The sequence below is a fragment of the Cottoperca gobio genome, chromosome 12 (assembly GCF_900634415.1).
Source record: "Cottoperca gobio chromosome 12, fCotGob3.1, whole genome shotgun sequence".
In the NCBI taxonomy this organism is placed as follows: Eukaryota; Metazoa; Chordata; class Actinopteri; order Perciformes; family Bovichtidae; genus Cottoperca; species Cottoperca gobio.
The window spans coordinates 6,778,947-6,799,721 of NC_041366.1; positions in this window are offsets into that span (position 1 = coordinate 6,778,947).

The window sequence follows — 20,775 nt, forward strand, 5'->3', positions numbered from 1 at the left end:
TTTAACACCCTGGCTTGAACCTTAAGGACGACATTAATGGCTTATTGTGTAGGAAGCGCTTCCCAGTGGTGGAAGAAGTATTCAAGTAATTTACTTAAGTAAAAGTAACAATACCATAGTATCACAATAGATTGTGTGCATGTGACGTCACGCTTATTTCCCAACCGGGAAGTCACCATGTTGGTTGGTATACACAACCAAGACGGCAGCCGTTCACGTGTGAGTTGTTGCAATGCTTCGTAATTTTCTTTGTATTTAAACGTCTAAGATTGAAAGAAAATGCCAATCTTGTGCGCAGTGTATAATTGTGGTAATAATGCTACTCATGACCCAGAGAAACGGTTCTTTAGATTTCCTAAAATCATCAAAAACAACGATCCACAAAAGAGGCATGAATTACTGTCTATTTTACTGTGTCTTAGCAACATAAATTGTAAGGATTTAACAGAAGAAAAAGCACAATTCACCCGTGTGTGTGGCGTCCACTTTATATCTGGTAAGAGCTCATGCTAAAGCTATGTTTTCAATGTTTACGTTAAACATTTGTGCTTATGATATACCCGAACACTGTAAGACCTTACTTCTCATCACTAGGAGAAGCTTTATGATAGCAGCCATTTGCTTTTTTCTTCTGTGCATGTTTTTGTTTTGCTTATTCTTGAGCCTACTTCACTTGCGTAAAGCAAAGCACCAATGTGAGAAAGTGCTTAACTTAATCCAGCCATATAATCACAGTGTGCGAGGATAACATCGCCGCTCTTCTCACTCACAAACCACGGCTTGAGCGGTGTATCTCGAGCTCTTTGAGAGTGATTTACACGGGCATGGACGAGCACCCTGTCATCTTTCACTGGTTTGGTAAGAACACTACCAACCCAGCCAGAAACAAAGAAATGATAAGCATCTAAGCTCTTGTATGCCTTCATTTGTGCGTTGGTTGCCCACGACGTTTGTAGCACAAGGTAGTTCACAATATCCGGATATTCAATCGGCAGTAATAAATATGTCAAAAAAAAGGATAAAAAAAACAAAAGCCGAATGATTTTAAATGTAACAGTACGGTGATACTGTAACTGACTCTGAGGCCTGAGGTAATTGTTTAAAGATCCCCAGAAATGATTTAAGAAAAAAAATACTCTGCTTTGAAGAAATAATTTTATCTGTCCTGGATTTTCCGCTCAAATATGAGATTAATGATGATTAATTAAAAAAAGTTTTGAAACTGTCTCAGACCCTGTGGACGGCATGACTGAGGCAGGAACATTGTGCATGAACCTAGTTCAGTCTCATTGTTGAACTTCCAAATATGCTCATTCTTCCTCAATAAAAAACCCCAGAAACTATGAATATGCATTCATCTTTCATTTCTAAAGACACAATATGCGTCCTACTCCACTCGAAAAGTCAATTCTCAGTGTACTGTATGTGTACTTGAGGTTTCAGGTTCCCATATAACACATGTATACATTTCATATCGGATCAGTATTGGCTTCCAAACTAGTTGTGATGTCACAGAATCATTGTACGTGCATATCTTACATTGACATTTAAGGTTAACACGGAGAAACGCTCAACTTTCGGCAGATGAATGTAAAAAACCGAACTCTTCACATATCTCATTCTGATATTCAATTATTTCTATTATAATATTACTTTTCCTCTTCCTTCTTTTCTTCTTTTAGACTCTTTAGACTTGACACTTGACCTATTCAAACTACCTGAGGACAAATGTTCTTTAGAGGATCAATTATTTGTGTCTGGTAGGTTGCACACAGATTAGCATTACATCTGTTGTTGGCTATACATAGCATGTATAGGCAGTCAGCAGCATACTGTATAGTGTGTGTTTTCCACTCTAATGCAGGTATCAATAGAATGTTACAAATGGTCAGTGGTAAAGTGAAAGAACAGGGGAAGTGAATACACATGAGATACCTTTTCTACATTATTGATTTTCTGTTTTCTTGAAGAAAATGGATTTTAAGCCCCAGTCCCCTGCTACTCTAAGTACTCCTCTAGCTCCACTGGGTCATGTTAGCTCTTTGCTTCACTGATATGCTCTTCTTTGGCAGTGAATACTTTGAGATGATTGCTGACCAGACACAATTGTACTCCTGTCAACTCATCACATGCACCATTTAAACCAACAGCTCTGAAATAAAATCATTAATGAAGCCAATCATTGGGGTACAGTAAACTACTGGCCTTCTGACACAAGGAATGCAATAGCAGCAGATTGAGGACACTTCACTTACAAGATAACTTGACCTGTGATTCCAGTCACTGTTGCTTGTTTGTGGTGGGGGTAAGTACATGTAAATTGAACGGTTTTAATGGGTGAGTTTATGATGTTCTAAGGTACTCACATCCAAAGAGTTTTCATTAGGTGCTAAAATACTCTTCTGCATTTTGCAAAACAATCATAAACCCTACAAACTTTGTTGTGTAATCCAATAACTCTTTACACATCCTAGGCTGTACTCATCAAGGTAGACGGTGGGTCTCAGAGATTTGTGTATCATTTGGAAACATTTCCTGTTGACAATTTTAGAGCTGACATTAGGAAAGAGAAAGCTACAGCTGTAAATATGAATATGAAAGCGGATGTTGACAGTCTGCCATAATGGGGTTTGTACCCAGGAACCTCTATAATTGAAGCCAGAACAGTAATTACTGAGTTTTTCCTGCCAATATTTTGCACAGGAACCTTTTTATCAAAGTGTATTTGTGTCATTAACAATGTGGATTTTCTGAGCTTTCGCACAGAATAGGTAATGGCATCATCCAATCACGTGCAAAAACTGGTTGAGTTGCACCTATTTTTACAAGGATTATAAAATAACTACACAGGGGTTGCGTAGTCTGCACCAAGATGGCAAGCTTTATTACTCCTTTTAACCTTGACCAAGGCAGCGCATGCCAGATCTACTGCCTTCCATTCTTACCTTTCACAAGAACCACTCTAGACAGATAATATTTGAAGGTGAGTATGTTGCATTTACATGTCATTTATTCCAAACGTGTGTGGTTTGAAGTTGCAGTGTCCAATATGCTTCATGTTTGAAGTAGGGACTTAAAGTCCACATCACTGGGGGTTTGGATTTTGCCATCCTGAACAAATGTATTTCTCACATTTATTCTTCTGAAGGCAAACCCAAGTGGCCTTGGATTTACTCTACAATGAATGTTGCAGAGGGGCCACTCAGAAGGAAATGCCAGTGTCTGGAAACTATTAGAGTTTCTCTTCTTCCTACAACAGCTGGACAGCTTACCACTGGTGAAACAACACACTTGCAAATGTCTACAAAGTCAGGACTCACTGTTCACAGACAGGCATACCGAGACCACCAAAAGGCCTACGCAAAGTCCCTTAGAGACACGGTCACTTTTCAACATCATCAACAATAGCCCTGGCACCAAGACACCACAGAGGAGTAGTGTGGCAATTTCATCGCATTTTTCAGAAGAAAAGTAGATACCATCCGCTCTCTCCTCTCCAACTTTCCAGCTCTGCCAGTCCCGACTGTCAACCCCCAGCCCGGACATACCCAGCCTCTTTGCCACTTCACTGACATCTCGCAGCAAGAGGTTGAGGCCATCATCAAAAAGATGAAACCCTCCACCTGTGCCCTGTGCCCTGGACCCCTTTCCCACAGCCCTGGTCAAATCTAACATTTGTGCCATAAGTCCCCTCATCACTACAGTGATAAACCACTCCCTCCAGTCTGGTCATGTTCCATCCCCTTTAAAAACTGCTGTCATCAAACCACTCCTCAAAAAACCCACCTTAGACCCAGATGTCCTTGCCAACTACAGACCCATCTCCAACCTGCCATTTCTAACCAAGGTGCTGAAAAAAGTAGTTGCCACTCAGATTCAGGACCATCTCAACTTCAATAACCTCTTTGAAAAATTCCAGTCTGGTTTTCGCCCTGGCCTCAGTACAGTAACTGCCCTGGTTAGGGTCACCAACGATCTGCTGATGACAGCTGACGCCGAATCTCCATCTCTCCTCATCCTCCTAACTGCAGCATTTGATACCGTTGATCATGACATCCTCCTCAACCGTCTTCACTCCACAATCGGACTCTCTCACTCGGCCCTAAACTGGTTCACCTCATATCTCACTGGAGGACTGAGCATGTCACCTTGGGAGTGTCAAAATCACAAACACACTCTGTCCCTCAAGGATCTGTCCTGGGCCCCACTCTTTTCACCATCTACATGTCCCCCCTTGGTCGTGTCATCAACCGGCATGGAATATCATTCCATTGCTATGCTGATGACACACAACTCTACATCAGAACTTACCCAACCTCCTCTGCACCTCTGACATCATCCACATTAACCACCTGCCTGGAGGCGTGCATGAAGCACACTTTCCTCCAATTAAACAGCACTAAAACCGAAGCCCGTTAAAATGGATCCTCAACTGACCTCTGAGGCCCACATCAGACAGACATGCAAGAACTCCTTCTACCACCTCAAAATATTGCCAAACTCCGCCCCACACTCTCTCTGTCAGATGCTGAAAAGCTTGTCCATGCCTTTGTTTCTTCCAGACTTGACTACTGTAACGCACTTCTCATTGGGATTCCTAGCAAAAACATCCAGAAGCTGCAATACATCCAGAACAGCGCTGCTAGGATCCTGATGAGAGTGCGAAAGTATGAACACATCACACCCATACTCAAAACACTGCACTGGCTCCCGGTCTCACTCAGGATTGATTATAAAATCTCCCTTTACACCCATCACTGCATTCACGGAAATGGTCCATCCTACCTCAGAGAACTGCTAACCCCACAAACCTCCACAAGAAACCTCCGTTCTGTAAAGGCTAACCTCCTCCTTCCCCCCAGGACCAAGCTCAAAACCATGGGAGATCACGTCTTCGGCTCTGTCACTTCTAGACTGTGGAATGCTCTCCCTGAACATCTGAGGACACCACAGACTGTGGATGCTTTTAAAACTGGCTTAAAAACGCATCTTCAAACAGAGCATTTTTCTAGACTTTAACCATTTTAAAGTGTTGTCTTGTCTGTCGATCAAATGTTTTTATTTTATTTTTAAATGTATATTTTGCTCATCGTTTTTACTTTGTAGCACTTTGAGTTTTGTTTACACAAATGAAAAGTGCGCTTATAAATAAAATGTATTATTATTATTATTACCAAGTGTGTGTTTTCTGTCCCGTTGGCCCATTAAAAAGCATTTCACTGTATGATAGTCAAGGTAAGATTCACACGTATAGGGTTGGTCACCATCTGTTTTTAAACATTTTATAATCGGAACAGCTGTGAGACGTAAAATGAGAACATCCCATTCCATGGTAAATGGAATGGGTTTAATTGGCTGGTTGTTTTTTGTTTGTTGTTTGTTTTAGGCTTATGTGTTCTTATGTAATGTGTTTTTTATTTTGATGTCTGTTCTTGATGCAGCAATTTCCCTTTCTCCAAGACAATTGTCTCCCATGGGAGACAATAAAAGTAGCCTTATTAAATAAGGTGCAACAGTTGCACACATTTTATTACAGTGTGATATTGGCCAAAGTGATATTCCATCATAATGTATTGCATCAGGTCAGGGGAGGGTTTTTTTCAGTTTTCTTTCTCTTTAAATCACAACCAAATGATTGCAGGTGGAAACTTTTAATTTCATGCAATATGCTGTACAGAAGTGTGAAAACTCAACATTTTTATTGGGAGAGGAGCTTTTTAGTGTTTGTGTTTTTAGCTTTGACAACTTACAAATTAATTTCGGGACAGGTGTAATTTTATACAAAGACTTGACATCTGTCATATCAGGTATGACAAATTAATTTGCACTAAAATGACAACTAGATTACATTTGCTGGCAAAACTTTTTCCCAAAACAGAACACCGTTTGACTTTATATCTGTGTGAAAAGGCTTAGAGGGTTACTTGGTGGATGAGTGGGTGGCTGCAAGACGCTCAGGACTTTGACTGGTCTTCAAATCCTGTCTTGTTAAAAGTTGAGTTTTATAAATAATTAACCACAATCCTAAACAAGTGTTTTAGGTGGCTAAACATAACTCAAGTATTATGTAATATCTCTAATGAAACCTGCACTTGTTAACATACTGCATTTTTATCTTATAAATCATTCTCGCACTGTCTAAATGTTTCACAAGTTTAACCTTTTCAGTGCACATGCCATTAAAAGAGCACTAATTAGGAGTCCCATTAGGAATGGAGAGCTGGCCGCCAACTAATAGATTATATACAAAGATTGGGTCTTTTGTGAAACACTTGCCTCAGGACAGAGAAAATGCAAGGTTCATAATTAGAGTTGTTACGATATAGGCCATTCAATTTCAATAATATAATTAATGTATATTTAGTCATTTTAAGGATATTTTCAGTTAAAGAACAGTATTAGATTTGGCATAAAAGGAAAAAATATATCCAGCGATTAACTACCAGTTCAAGTAAACAAAACATCTTAAAGGCAAAAGGATTTAGCTTCATCCTCACAGCACTCTATTACTGTTTTGAATAGTTCAGTTTACAGTTTATAATCCCCTTCCTGTCTCCTGGGCAGCAGTATGAGCGTCTCACAGGCTCTTGATCTCGCAGTACGGCACAATGAGCTCCTTCCACTTGGGTGAGCAGCTGATAGTCCCAGAATGAAAGGTTTAGCAGTCATTAGTAAGGTTTTCATATGTCTGTGCCACTTTTAATTATCTCAAAGCTAACAGTCACCGTGGAGGACGAATGAGATGTCCTTTCATTGATATTTGGAGGGGGACAACCTTTTTTTCCAGGCTTCTGGTGTGGAGAGCGGTACATGGAGCAGGATAAGGTTCACATTTGTATTATGGGTTGTTCGCCAATCTGATAAGTCTAACAAAATACAATATTGCCTAGGCTGCTAAGGGAGGCTGTTATTGTCATGATTGTATGTTTTGTTTTCAACCAAATGAGCTGAAGTGGTATCATCCACTATGTGACTGTAATATAAATGAGGAAACACAAAAAGGTCCCGTTCAAGGTGTAAATTATGATGAGCTTATCTATGCAGCTTAATGAACTGCGCACACACTGACATTCTGGAGGCCATTTTCAGCCAATTAACAAGGAATCAGCTCAGCGCAGAACAGAAAATAACCTGCTGCATCTGGAGAAAAATACCACACCGTCCCAGAACAGGAACAGATAACCCACCCCATTATTTACCTCCCTATTAATGTGTGAACATTGGCAGGATTGTATTTTCTTCTCCATTAAAGAAATTCCACACACACAGTTGCTTTCTTGCTCTCATCATGAAATGTGAATATATTAAATCGTAGTATAGTTCTGCAGCATATGCATAATAACAGTGATGGCCCAAATCTCTCAAGATGTCCCAGAAGAAACAAGCACTGAGGTGCATGAATCAAATTTATGTTGTAATTTCACTGATAGCTGATTCTGTATCTTGTTTGAGTATTTATACTACATGCCATTCACCCATGAGGGAAATGTTAATCCAAGTAAGCACGATCAGGAATATGCTGTTCAATTTAGCAAACGCTATCAGTGCACATTTGCACAGCGCACAGTTTTGTTTGTTCCACCTCTGAACTAATTAAGACAGAGCAGGGGAATATTCCGTTTCATTTGCTGAAATAACTGTAGCTTGTATCATCAAAATGATGATGTAGTCACTAATGTTTTTGTTTTTTTATACTAACCAGCTGCAAAATTGCTTTGACACACAGTATGGATGGATTTTATTAATTTTGAGCACAGTTATTTGTATTAAGATGTATCAGGTGTGAAGTAAATGGGATTTATTAAAGCAAAAGTTGTATTATGCATGGTAATGCCTTGAGAACACACGTCTTGATTCGCAACGTGTTCCAAATCTGTGTATGGTTGTGTACCACTGAACAGTGTTGTATTGGGTGTGGAAGAATATATATTACTAAAGCAAAGAGAGAGATGAAAGATTAATATGAAGACAACGTGACCGTTTTGTACCAATTCATTCTCATTACATACAGAGGGTTTGAAAAGTCAACCATTCTATAATTTTCAGAAAGGCATCCTTCTTGTCTATACCATAACTATTCAAAAAAGTTGACATTGAAACCTAAAACAAAATGCTCCCATAAATAACCAATACCGAATAAAATAGACAGCCAAGAAAGAAACACATCTAAAGTCAACCTGATTTTTAGCTTATTTTACCAAACATGAACTTCTATCTCCGTTGTTAATATTAACAATAAGATTCTTATTTATTCAGACCTTTTATTCCACACTTTATAGAAGCTAATAATTTGCTTCAAATGTTCTGTCGAAGCCTCTTTTCAGCTTTCCTTTGAAATCCTCTTTGGCTCTTTCAGATTGAAGGGGAGTGTCATGTCGTACGGGTTTCAATAGGGTCTTTTGTTGTAACTCAAGAATGTTGGAGACTCCTTCCAAAACCATGCAACATTTGTCTTGGTTTGCTGAAAATAACAATCCTTGTCAAGCATCACTCACTCGATCCTTCAATCCTTAACACTTGTCCAACCCCTTAGCATGACGTTACAACTATAAGTCTCCACCAAAGGGATGACATTAGGTGTACTATAAGCACTACCTCATTTGCTAGATGTAGTGTTTGGCATTCAGGTCATAGAATCCATTTTTATTTTGTCCCAGAAAAGCAGAGGATGTTTATTCCTCATGCAGTTGGAGTCCTTTAGGTGCCATTTTGGTAAACTCCAGGCAAGCTGTCATATGCCATTTATTCAGCAGCGGCTTCTGTCTAGCCACTGCACCATCAGGGTATGATGGATGTAGTGCTGGGCTGTCCTTCTGTAAGGTTTGGCCATCTCTACAGAGAAACTCTGACGCTAATCCATTAGGCTCTCAGTTATGTTTCTTACCAAGGCCTTTCATGCACAGTAAATGACAAGTTGTCTGAATACATTTTTTTTAGTAAGAAGGGTTATGCATTTTACCTTTTCTTATTTATCTGTGGTTTGGCACAGCAGCAAGACATGGACCTAAAATGATGTTCCTAACGTAAATGAAAGCCTGTGCGAGTGCAGCAATATTATTTTAATCATTTTCCAATACAACTTGTTTCAGAAATGTTCTAGAATTGTGTTAGTATTGGAAGGAAACACAGTAAGGAAGATTGCTGCACTAGAATCAAGAAAATTATACATTCAATATATTTGTACTGGAAACCTCACTAGATTAGTTTTGCAATTGTATTATATTAATATGTTTGAATGTAGAATATTCCTAATTCTAGTGCAGCAATCTTCCTTTTTATGTGTCCCTTAATTCTTAAAGTCTTATTTTATTAATACTCTTTACTTTAAGAATTCAATGGTAGAAATGAGACCGTGTACAACATCCCTAGCAGCTCTGCAAGGCTGTACTTAGGTACAGCTATACTTTGACCTGAATGCATATAATCCCAATATGCAGATGTTTGCTATGTTAAGTATCTTAATTTAGGGTGTTAAAATGCTAAGTTTCACTAGTCACAAAGTGCAGCTGAGGCTGATGGGATTGTCATTAAATCTGTATTTGGTCATGAATCAAGTCATTGAAAATAATTATTAACATTTTGTCCGGATGGTAGCAATAGAGGAAAAGTGAAAGGATAAGCAAGTTTTTTACAATTCCTCCTTATTAGAACATGCATGTGTGTACCAACATCCATCCAGTGGTTTTTGAGACATGCCACTGAGTAAAAGCTAAAAATGTCAACCTCAGAGTGGCACTGCAGGAAAAGTCAGAGGATCATCAAAGTCAATAGGATTCATCCTCTGGGGAGCTTAAATGTCAGCAAAAAAGTATGTGGCAATCCATCCAATAGTTGTTGAGATATTTCAGTCTGGACAAAAGTTGTCAACTGACCAACAGTGTCCTTCGTCATTATTATGTGTAAACTGAAAATTGAGTCCGTAAAATGTATTTTAATACTTTCCAATATAGGTAGAGTAAACAAAACTGATTAGTCGATACCATGTCGCCACGTAGAACCATGAGGTAACACTCTCCTCTGTGAGAGCCATTGTAATGCGTAGTGAGTGTGGTGACAAATGTTACGTCTGGTGATCCTTAAAGGTTGCCCTTTACAGAGCCAAGCGTCAGTGCATCTATTCTGCTGCAGGAGTGGCAGCTTGTGCCCAGAGACTTTTGAAAGGTGAGAACTTTCACAGCCCTAAATTGTAAACACAACCACAAACCAGGGCAGCAGGATGGTTCAGTGAGTAAGGCGAAATCTGGGCCTCAAACTCCTTCAGAAACCTTCCAGATGTCCTTGAGAAATATACCGAATCCTTAGCAGCTGCAGAAGCTCTGCTCTGCTGCTGATTCTTACCTCTAAGTAGCTTGCGGAGGAGGAAGCAGGAAGACAATTACCCAACAGGGATCAATAAAGTATCATGTTAGTTGTTTTTTTTGGTGTCCAAGGCTATTTTTCTCTTGCCGAAGTGTTTCTAAAGTCTCAGAGAATTGGCCTGTTGAGAAAAATTAATTTTCATACCTCATTCAGTTAAATAGATGCTGAGAGAGAATGGCAGTTGGACTAATAGATCCACACTTCTTGCACGCATGCACTGTCTTCCATTTACCTGAGACATCAAGGGCACGGCCAATCAAACTCCCACCACTGATGTCTCCCTCTTTATCAAAATGCATATTCATAGATCCAACCACATGAAAAGCCCTTGACATAAGAGTCCCCCTTAGAGTGTTGACGTGTGACATGAGATAGGAAAGTGGATACAGATTTCTATCACACACGGTTAAGCTTCCCTCTGTTTATAAGGCAGCGTAGAACTTCAAAGGCTCCGGTCGTTGTGCGCAGGTGTCTGTCAGATACATCGTGTACAAACGCAGCTGGAGACGTTTTATATCTGGCTTCTTGATTTCATTCTCGAGTGTCCTTCTTCGCCAGGACAAATATCCTTCAAAGCGCTGAAGCAGCCACGAGAAGCTTCTGTCAGGATTGTTTGCTTTGCCAAGATGTGATGAAGTGGCCTGGGTCCCTCCTGTGTCCTCGTCATTGTGTCATTCACTGACGGCTTCACGTCGAGTGACTAAGTTATTCCACCAAAGGGAGTGACAGTCTCACATATACAGTACATCCTGTTAACATTTGTTACTCATGCATGCAGCCGTCCTGAGGGCTTCCCTCTTTCCCATTTTTTTATGTTTCTAAATGGCATGAGGGTAATATGTTAATATGTTGCATCCTGTTGCATAGCCATGTGCGAAAAGCCCCTTCCAGATATAGATTGTTACATAAATGTGCTGGCAATTTTAAAAGTCAGTCACATGTTTGCCTTCGAGTAACTTTACTGTAAAAGTCACAATGGCAATTGTACTAGGACAGACCTAACAACAATTCTGTTACACTTCCAACACTGCATATTTCTGATTTAAATGCCATCACAATGATGGAAAGACAAGACAGACAAGGTTAAATATGTGAGTGAAAGATATTAAATGCACGCCCTGTTCTGCTTGCTGAACTGTAATAAATGTGTCATTTGAATATCAATTCTTTTTCACAAAGAAAATAAAATGTGTTTAATAAACCATGAAATACTGTCAATGAGCCTATTTTAAGTTTCAGAAGTTTTGTCAAGTCACATCAGTATCTGAAATGTGTTTACATTCATTTATTTTACCGCCATCGCAGTGCAGGTCAAAAGAGGAAAGACAAAGAGTCTACAACTTTAAGTAGGCTGTACTTACGCACACCAGTGCTTTTAGCTCGGTTTAATGTAATACTATTGCAACATTTAGCATATTCTACATCTTAGTTTAGTGTTTTTGCATGCTAATATGAGCTAATTTGTATTTAACATAAAATACAGCAGAAGCACTAGATACAAAGTCAGGAGATCAACAACATCAAAATATAAAATCTGATGTCAATCCGTGAAATAGTCAGGACCAAATTCATGGACCGACAAACACGACTATTCCCGGAGCCATGCCTCTAGCATTGCTAAAGAGGTTTTGACACCAACAGTAATGACCAAGCATTCCCCTCAAATCTTAAATGAATGCTTCTCCCCATAAATGGCCATTTGTATATCAATTACTCACCCAGTGTTACCTTGAATTATTAAAGAAAACTGTTTAAAAGTGCATTAAATAGTAACAAAAAATCATACGAGTATCACGCCTGCGCAAGCGTAAACTTTACAGGGACGTTTTTTTGATGGTAAGACTTTATCATGCGTTTGAGAAGTAGGGTGCATACAACTGGATACATGAAGCTTGGATTATAATTCAAAAGTTGTGTGAGAGTTTCCTAAACAGATGTTTTGACAACCACCAGAAAACAAACACAACGAAGACCTACATTTGAAAGGCAATGATGTAGATTTAGATATCTTATGTCTGTTGTTGTTGTTGTTGTTGTTGTTGTTGTTTTTGTTGTCCTGCATTTTAGCGCCTTGAGATTGCTTTTAGCTTTGAAAGGTGCTTTATAAATACAATTTATTATTATTATTATTAGTTTTTAAAATGATATCTTAAGCCTGCAGTGTCACATATTCAATGTCTGAAAAGGACTTGTTTGTACAGTACATGTTACCAATGGCAACTCCTGCAATGAAATCAAAATTTCTCTATTGTATTTTATAAGCTTGCAAGAGGAAAGTGACTCATACTATGGTAATCAGCACGGATATCAGTCCTACTTTTTAAGTCCCAGTTAGGGGTCTTCTCCAGCTATTTGAGAGGATAATAATCACAATCTGTCCTTAATATGATGATTAACAGACATTGTGAAAACGAGACTCTCTGAAAGGGCAACTTTCAGCTTGACATATCAATAATAATCCTCAATGACAAGGACAAGAGCAAATACAAGAAGTGGCCTTCATGCTCTTAAATAGAGGGTTCAGATGGAGGATGGAGGAGTAAAAATATTGATTTTAATCTCATACCCTTCTTCACCCAAGTTAATGAATTATTATTTTCACGTCTATACCCCAAAGATAGATAAAGTATTGTCTGACTGGTCCAGTGCATTGGATGATTAGCACTCTCATTAAGAGTGGAGCTGGAGTGTGTAAATCTCAAGAGAGATGGAACATCGAGAGCAGTTGTACATGCAGAGTGTGCAGCCGTGACACACACTGTCTGCATTGTCCCTCTCTGCTGTTTATTGCCTGGCACCTGGAACCACTGTTAAGACACTTTTAATTACATTTGTCAACAGCTACATCTGTTTTGGTTTTCATTTTCAGTTGACTACACATCATTCATTTTTAAACTTTGGTAGTTTTTAAGGCTACATTTACACCGTGGAGCATTCACACCAAATTCTAAATCTGTTTGTATCAAAGTTATTTTGATAGTTTGTCATATTTGTCCAAGAATATAACCCACATACCAATCTGACCTGACAGCTATGTCAGAAAGAAGTGCCTGCACAGTGCAAGAATGACGAGGGATGTCACATCCATCCTACAGTGGTCATTGCTCACTGACAAGGGTTTGAGCTTCATGTTGCAGTCACATGTAGGTCACAGGCTTCAGGACCTCATTGACATTTAAAGACAAAAAAACTGACTTTATCATTTTCAAAGTGTAGGTAATGTGGTTTGAAGAGTGCTGTCAAAAACCCACAAAAGTCAGAACACGGAAAGATGTATTAGGATTTGTTGTGTCTATGGTCACTACCACAAAGACAGGGATGCTGTGTTGTCCCGCCCTGCTTCTTGAGTTATGTTTTACTTTGTTTCCTGTCATTTATTCATCGCTTAATGCTTTATTTTTACTCTTATAAAACTCTTCCCAAGTTCCCCTCTTTTGCTATCCAAAATCTTTTAAATTACATTTTTCCAAATGTTTAGAGTTCATGCGTTTTGACGTGTTCGCTGACCTTTTTAGAAATGGTGGAGGCCATACAAGTTCATTTTTCTGTGGATGGTTAGATAATATATTGTAATTTTAGTATAGAGTTTTTTGTTGATGTTCCCAACAGCCTCATCTTATGCATTTGCATTTCCTGCGTAACGTTACCTACTTGCTAGCTTCCTAAATTGTGTCAATGTTGTCATTGCCTAGCAGTGGTGTTCTCACGACTTAACCCCATAAAGGCAAAGCGTGTCGTGCACACAACTTCCCATGTCCAAACCACAAGCTCACAAATTCCATTTAAAGGCAACAATAGTCTACCCCGCCCTAATTAGTACTACATCATCATCCTTCATTCCTTAGTGTGTTCCCCTTTCTCAGTGTCTTTGTACCCAGAAACAAGCGTTCCAGCCTTCCTTTCTTAGTGTTTAGTTTACTCGGTGTCTTTCACTAGTTTATCCGGTGTTTTTCATCTCTGCTTTGTTTTTCCTGGAACTCAGTCAGTCAGTCTTTTTGCTTGCCTGAATTGTTTGCTCTTTTTTTGTTCTCACTGAACTTTTGCAAGTGAACAAGTTAACTGATCAAGATTCTGTCTCTGAATCGTTCAGTCGAGTCCTCTTGCCAGTTATTCCTCCAGTCGTTACAGACACATAACTTAACACATGTATACCATAAAGCTGTCTTCCACCTCAACAATAGGAAAAGACTCAAAATGAAAGTGTTTAACAGCCGCTGCTTTTGTACAACCGAATGTGTTCTGCTGATTAGAGGACAAACTAAACTCCTCTTTTTTAACGATTGGACCATGTCGATCGTTGATGTTTTACAGCCAGAAAGATGTATGTGCAGCTTACTCATTGTGAGGTGTGCATTAGCATTCACTCAACAATCCTGAGCAGAGTTCTGAGTCAGTATTAGTGAATGTGTGCCTGTTTCTACTGATGCAATCTCACTCGCAGAGTTATTTAATTAAATAATTGACATTTGACATCTGCACTTTTTACTACCAAGTTAACTGATCAAGATTCTGTCTCTGAATCGTTCAGTCGAGTCCTCTTGCCAGTTATTCCTCCAGTCGTTACAGACACATAACTTAACACATGTATACCATAAAGCTGTCTTCCACCTCAACAATAGGAAAAGACTCAAAATGAAAGTGTTTAACAGCCGCTGCTTTTGTACAACCGAATGTGTTCTGCTGATTAGAGGACAAACTAAACTCCTCTTTTTTAACGATTGGACCATGTCGATCGTTGATGTTTTACAGCCAGAAAGATGTATGTGCAGCTTACTCATTGTTAGGTGTGCATTAGCATTCACTCAACAATCCTGAGCAGAGTTCTGAGTCAGTATTAGTGAATGTGTGCCTGTTTCTACTGATGCAATCTCACTCGCAGAGTTATTTAATTAAATAATTGACATTTGACATCTGCACTTTTTACTACTACATCTACTACATTTCTTCGACTACATTTCTTTGACCATGATTTGAGTTTTTATTTTGATATTTGGCGCAGCGCCCTGCCAACGGAGCACAGCGTGCCTGAAATGTGTCTGAAATTCAAGGTGTTTTTTTTTTTTTACTTGAATTAAAAAAAACAAAAAAAAAATTTATTCACAACTCACTTTTCACATTGACAGGTGCTCTTTTATTAAATAAACTAAACGATTATGCAATTTATCTAATGTATGTGCGCGTTTCAGTTTGTACTGTCTACTTTGCACATTTTCACATTCTCTCCTTCGCTCCGGTTTGCGAAGGGCGGGGCTTCGCAGCTGACACACACACACACACACACACACACACACACACACACACACACACACACACGTGCGTACACACCTACAGAGCGGAAGAAAGGAGAGGGGATAACTAAATCCCCCCCGTTGCATGGTGAGCGCCCCTCCAAAGCAGTAAACCTAGGGGAAACACTGCATACTGTATGTAGCAGGGGTCCCTGCTCTAGAAGAAGAGACTGCAGGTGACAACCACTTTCAAGTCAGAAAACAAAACAAAAAAACACTTTAAAAAGTGAGTGAGTACACTTCACAAGAATCACAATAGCCCTTAAAACCACTATACTTTATTCAACTGTTGTGACATCATGCATGACAAATGCATCTATCTCAGGTATCTGCGATCAATATGTCGAAATGTCCTTGGGCAAGATGAACTCCAAATTGCTCCTGATGGCATGGCCAAAGGTGTGTGAGTGTGTGTGAATGTTTATCCCTACTGATGAGGTGTGTGGCACCTTGTATGGTAGCCTCTGACTCTGTATGAATGTCTTGGAACGCTGACAAAGCACTTTGAGTGCTCGCAAAGATTGGAAAAGCGCTATATAAATGCAGCCCATTTACCATTTACAAATTCACATTTGTTTATTGAAAGCTGCCTTTTAACTGTTGTCTGAATCCAGACCAGTAATTCCTGTCACAATAGATCAAATTACCACACTATACAAAATAAAAAAGGAAAGGTTGGGCTACTTCCAAAAATGTAATTTTAAAAAGACAAAGCGGGGGACAGGGACCGACAGAGGTGGGGTGTAACATGACAGAAGAAATACAATACTCTATGGAGATCAGAGATGCAAAACTCTGCCTGGTCTTTTAAATAACTTTTAAAACTCCACCTTTTTTAGAATTGCTTACTTATGGTTTATTACATTTTGTTTGTTTTACTCTCTGCAATTTATCATGTGCTTAGTTGCTGGCTTTTAGTTAATTTCATTCTCTTTGTGTTTTAGATGTGTTCTGTTAGAAAGTACTTTGTAACTGTGTTTGAAAGGTGCTGTATAAATACAGTTTATTATCAGTATTATATTATTATTAAACCCAGAATACACCTCAGCCATCTGGAGGTGGAGGTGCCGCAGCACAAATCTTTCTTGTTTTCTTTTTCTTTTTACTTGAAATTATTTAGGGAGGTGCTTGAGGGGCACGTGGTGCACCATGTGCAGTGATGTATGTGCATGTTTGATGCATCGAGCTCAGGTATCCACCTGCCTTTCCTTGCCCTGGATAGAGAACACTAATATATTGTACTTAACAAACCTTTATTAGACCACCCTTGTGGTTGTGTGTGTGAGTGTGAGTGTGAGAGTGAGTGTGAGTGTGAGAGTGTGTGAGAGAGAGAGAGAGAGAGAGAGAGAGAGAGAGAGAGAGAGAGAGAGAGAGAGAGAGAGAGAGAGAAAAATCTATAAAGGAAAGTCTTCATATTTTACTTGGAGAGAGTGGGTTGAAGAGAGTGAAAAGATGAAGAGCAAACCTGTGTAGTTAACCAGAACTACTTTGATCTTCCTCTGTGACCAGCTTCAGCATTGACCTTTTCCCTCTCCTTTAAAACATCCATCAATCATAGCACCAGGTAGAGGATAGGGCAACCACATCCCTCTATTGCTCGACTTGGGAAGACCTGCTTAGTTACCCAGGTGGAAAAACGGGCAAGTGGGACTGGATGGTGGGGATGGAGATATTTCATGCATTCAGCCACCATTCCATAGAAATGGCTTTTCACCTCTACAAGCTTTTTTTTTTTATATATATTTTTGGGCTTTTTAATGACAGAGAGAAGTGTAGATCGTGAAAGGGGGAGAGAGAGAAGGGGAACGACATACAGCAAATCGGACTCTAACCACGGGCCACTGTGGCAAAGACTCAGCCTTTGTATATGGGTTGCCTGTGCTACCGGGTGAGCTACCGGGACGCCCCACCTCAACAAACTTAATACTTGCTTGTATTTTTTGGGTTTAGGCCAATATTTTGGAATATAAGTATGTTTTAAAGAAAGTCTAACAGACTGGATTAATGACTCACTGTATATTTTACACCCAGGTTTTGCTTGTTAATCAATTCACCATTTAAATTTCACACTATAAACCACTGGCAGGGATGTCAGCATGGATGGAAGCAGAAATAGTTCATGCGATGATTTTACCCAGACTACGGTATTAAAGCAAATCTTTGCCACAGTGATTTGAAGCCTCACAATATACACTGAAGGATAAAACATTATTGATCAATTGAGCAATGATATATAAATATGTGTGATTTATGAAGCTGGATGCCATTGTTTTTGCTCTATTTGCAGTTAAATCTTTTTTATTTGTTCATTCTTAAAACTTAATGTCACAAATACTAAATATATGTGATGATTTTAGAAGGAAACCCAACACTTCCAATACTTTAAAGTAACTCTTATTGTGTGGGGGCCGCCGGCGGGCCCAGCAGGAGTTTTATTGCGCCTGTACATGTACAAAAAGAAATACAAAAAAAACATAAAAATATTAGAAAAAAATGTCTTTATACTTCCCTTACTCTGTGTGATTACTACTAACAGGGAATATTTGTATATAATAGTTATTTATAAATAGATAGAAATAACATTTATTAATAAATATTATAATATGTACAGTACATGCACATTTGGTGTACGCCTGGTGTTACTCTTAGACACACCTGTCTAATAAATTAAGTTTTTATCCTTTTTATCTGAAATTTAGTGGTGAACTTTAGTGGTGAACTTGATAACACTTGGTTCTATGTTTCTATTGTGTATTTCAACTCGGAACTACCAGCTTTTCCCATCTTCAGACATCTTTTTCAACAAAGAAATTCTGGCGGAATGTATTTTCTTCAAATTCAGTATATTCAGGCCACTATTACTCAGTGCCAGAAGCACTTGGAGTGATTATTCACTCTTTTGCAAGAACAATAAGAGAGTTATCTTTTGAATGAGACCGCAATCATGCAGCTAATGCAAATGGTTGAAGAGCAGCTTTCAATTTACTTTGGGTATGTCGTTTGTAGGTATTTTCGGGTAAATTCGCCCACCTACTAAATTAACAACTCCCTGGTAAATTAACCTATTACTTTTTTATTATTACATGGTTTGGAAACCTTTCTACGGGTGACAAGAACAGGATGCGTAGCAGTAAAAGAGGCCAGTAGGATCATTGGTGTTAAACTGGCTGAGCTACCTCACATTATAACCAAGAGAATGATTTCAAAGGTTTTAAAGACTTTTGAGGTCTCTCTTCATCTCCGGAGAGCTGGAGCTTCTCCCCTCTGACACTCCAGCATGGTGAGGAATTGCTTTATCTTGCATGCAGCTGATGACGAGCCTTTTATATAAAAAACTAGGCGGGTTAACAAGTTTTAACTCTTAATGAATGAGTTAGAATCTACTCTACCCATTCATTAATTAGATGATGGTTTAATGTTTTTTATTGTTTCATATTACGCTGTGAGTTTTGGTGCTGTATTTTATGAGGTAGCGTTGGCATTTTATTTGATTAAAATAATAATAATAAGCTTTATTTGTATAGCACCTTTCATACAAGAATTGCAGCCCAAAGTGCTTCACAGCAAAAACATAACAATTAGTACAAGATTAGACAGAGCATTTACAGTACAATAATTACAGTGTTGTAAATGTAAATGAGTCTGAAGTACCATTATAAAAATAGTATAAAAATAGCAGAATTAAAATAGTATAAAATAGCAGAATTTAAATGGTATAAAATGGCATTGGAAATCATGCCTAGTTTCCGTATCTGTGCCATACTTAACGACCCTACTGCCGGGAAACCACATTCATCACACCATTCTTGTAAATGTTTTAAACTATCAGAGCCATATTGAAAGCATGAGATCAACAATGGGCCCCTGTGGCCTTTCAACTGGTTTACTCCCTTTGCTTCCCCTTCCTGTTAGTCTTAAATCTATCGGTAAAAGCTAGTTTTTCTAGATAAATAAATAGTCAGTCTTTCTTCTCGTTGCAAATATAATGTTTTTTTTTAGGAAAAATAAAATAGAAGTCAATGTAATGCACTTTCATCCATGCTAATCAACATTTTTTTATATTAGCAAAGAATCAAATGAAAGCATAAAAAAGCAGCTTGCAGTGATAAGCCTACAAATAATCACCAAACTCTGAAAACCTACAAGGAATATTTTAGCATACATTAAATGTATGGTTTAGTGTTATTGCTCAGAACAATCCGGAAACAACAGTTCAAGGTATTTATGCTATCTGTTTAGCACCAAACATTAGACAAAGTTAGCAACTAGCTGGGGAAGAAAGCAGAACATTAAAAAGATGGATATATTTCCCCGCAGTTAAAAGTGGGGAGTGAATATTGCATTTACATTTATGGCGGTAGACACAAACATACCTCAAATAGGAAAGGAATGTTGGTGGATGTTTGCTACAGTCAGGGCTGTTTGTCTTTTAGCTTGTTGTGGGATTTAATTGTTTTCTTAGTGGCCAATAACAGTCAATTAATACATTAAACCTGCATTAATTGATTGTTTTTTTGTCCACTTGAAGGTTGTTGCCTATTCAAAAATCTGGAAGACATTACAATTGCATTATTAGCATTAATTTCAATCATGACGTTGGACACCGGGCAAATATACAAGTCCACTATTAACTCTCCTATAAAGTCTGTAACAAATTCCTGAGGGAAATATCTGTCTTTTCAGCTGTTAAATGCTCCAATATGTTCAGCACCTAATAGCCAACTTTGTCTGTTTTCTGTTAGATGCTGAGCAGCTACTATATAGGGAGCTTTTTTTGTTTGTTGCTGAAAACAGATGCCTGCTGCGGCTAGAAATAAGGTAGATGAGAGTGGTGAGACTGAACCAGAACAGTCAAGATATGGGCCATAAAACCAAAACAATGAGCTGAGAGACATTAAAACGCTTCATAGAGCTGAGGGGAACTGCAAAGTAGGGTGATAATTCTCTGTGAGTGCATCACAATGAGCACCCCTTTCATATAACACATGTCTCTTGATCCATTGTTAATGGAACAATATATGGATTGGGGCACTTTTAAAGACCAACAAAATTGAATCTCCTACTTTAGACAAATGTCTAATCTCCAGAATCGGTGCCTGAGGTGTGCTTCCCTGCTTCCTCTTTGACA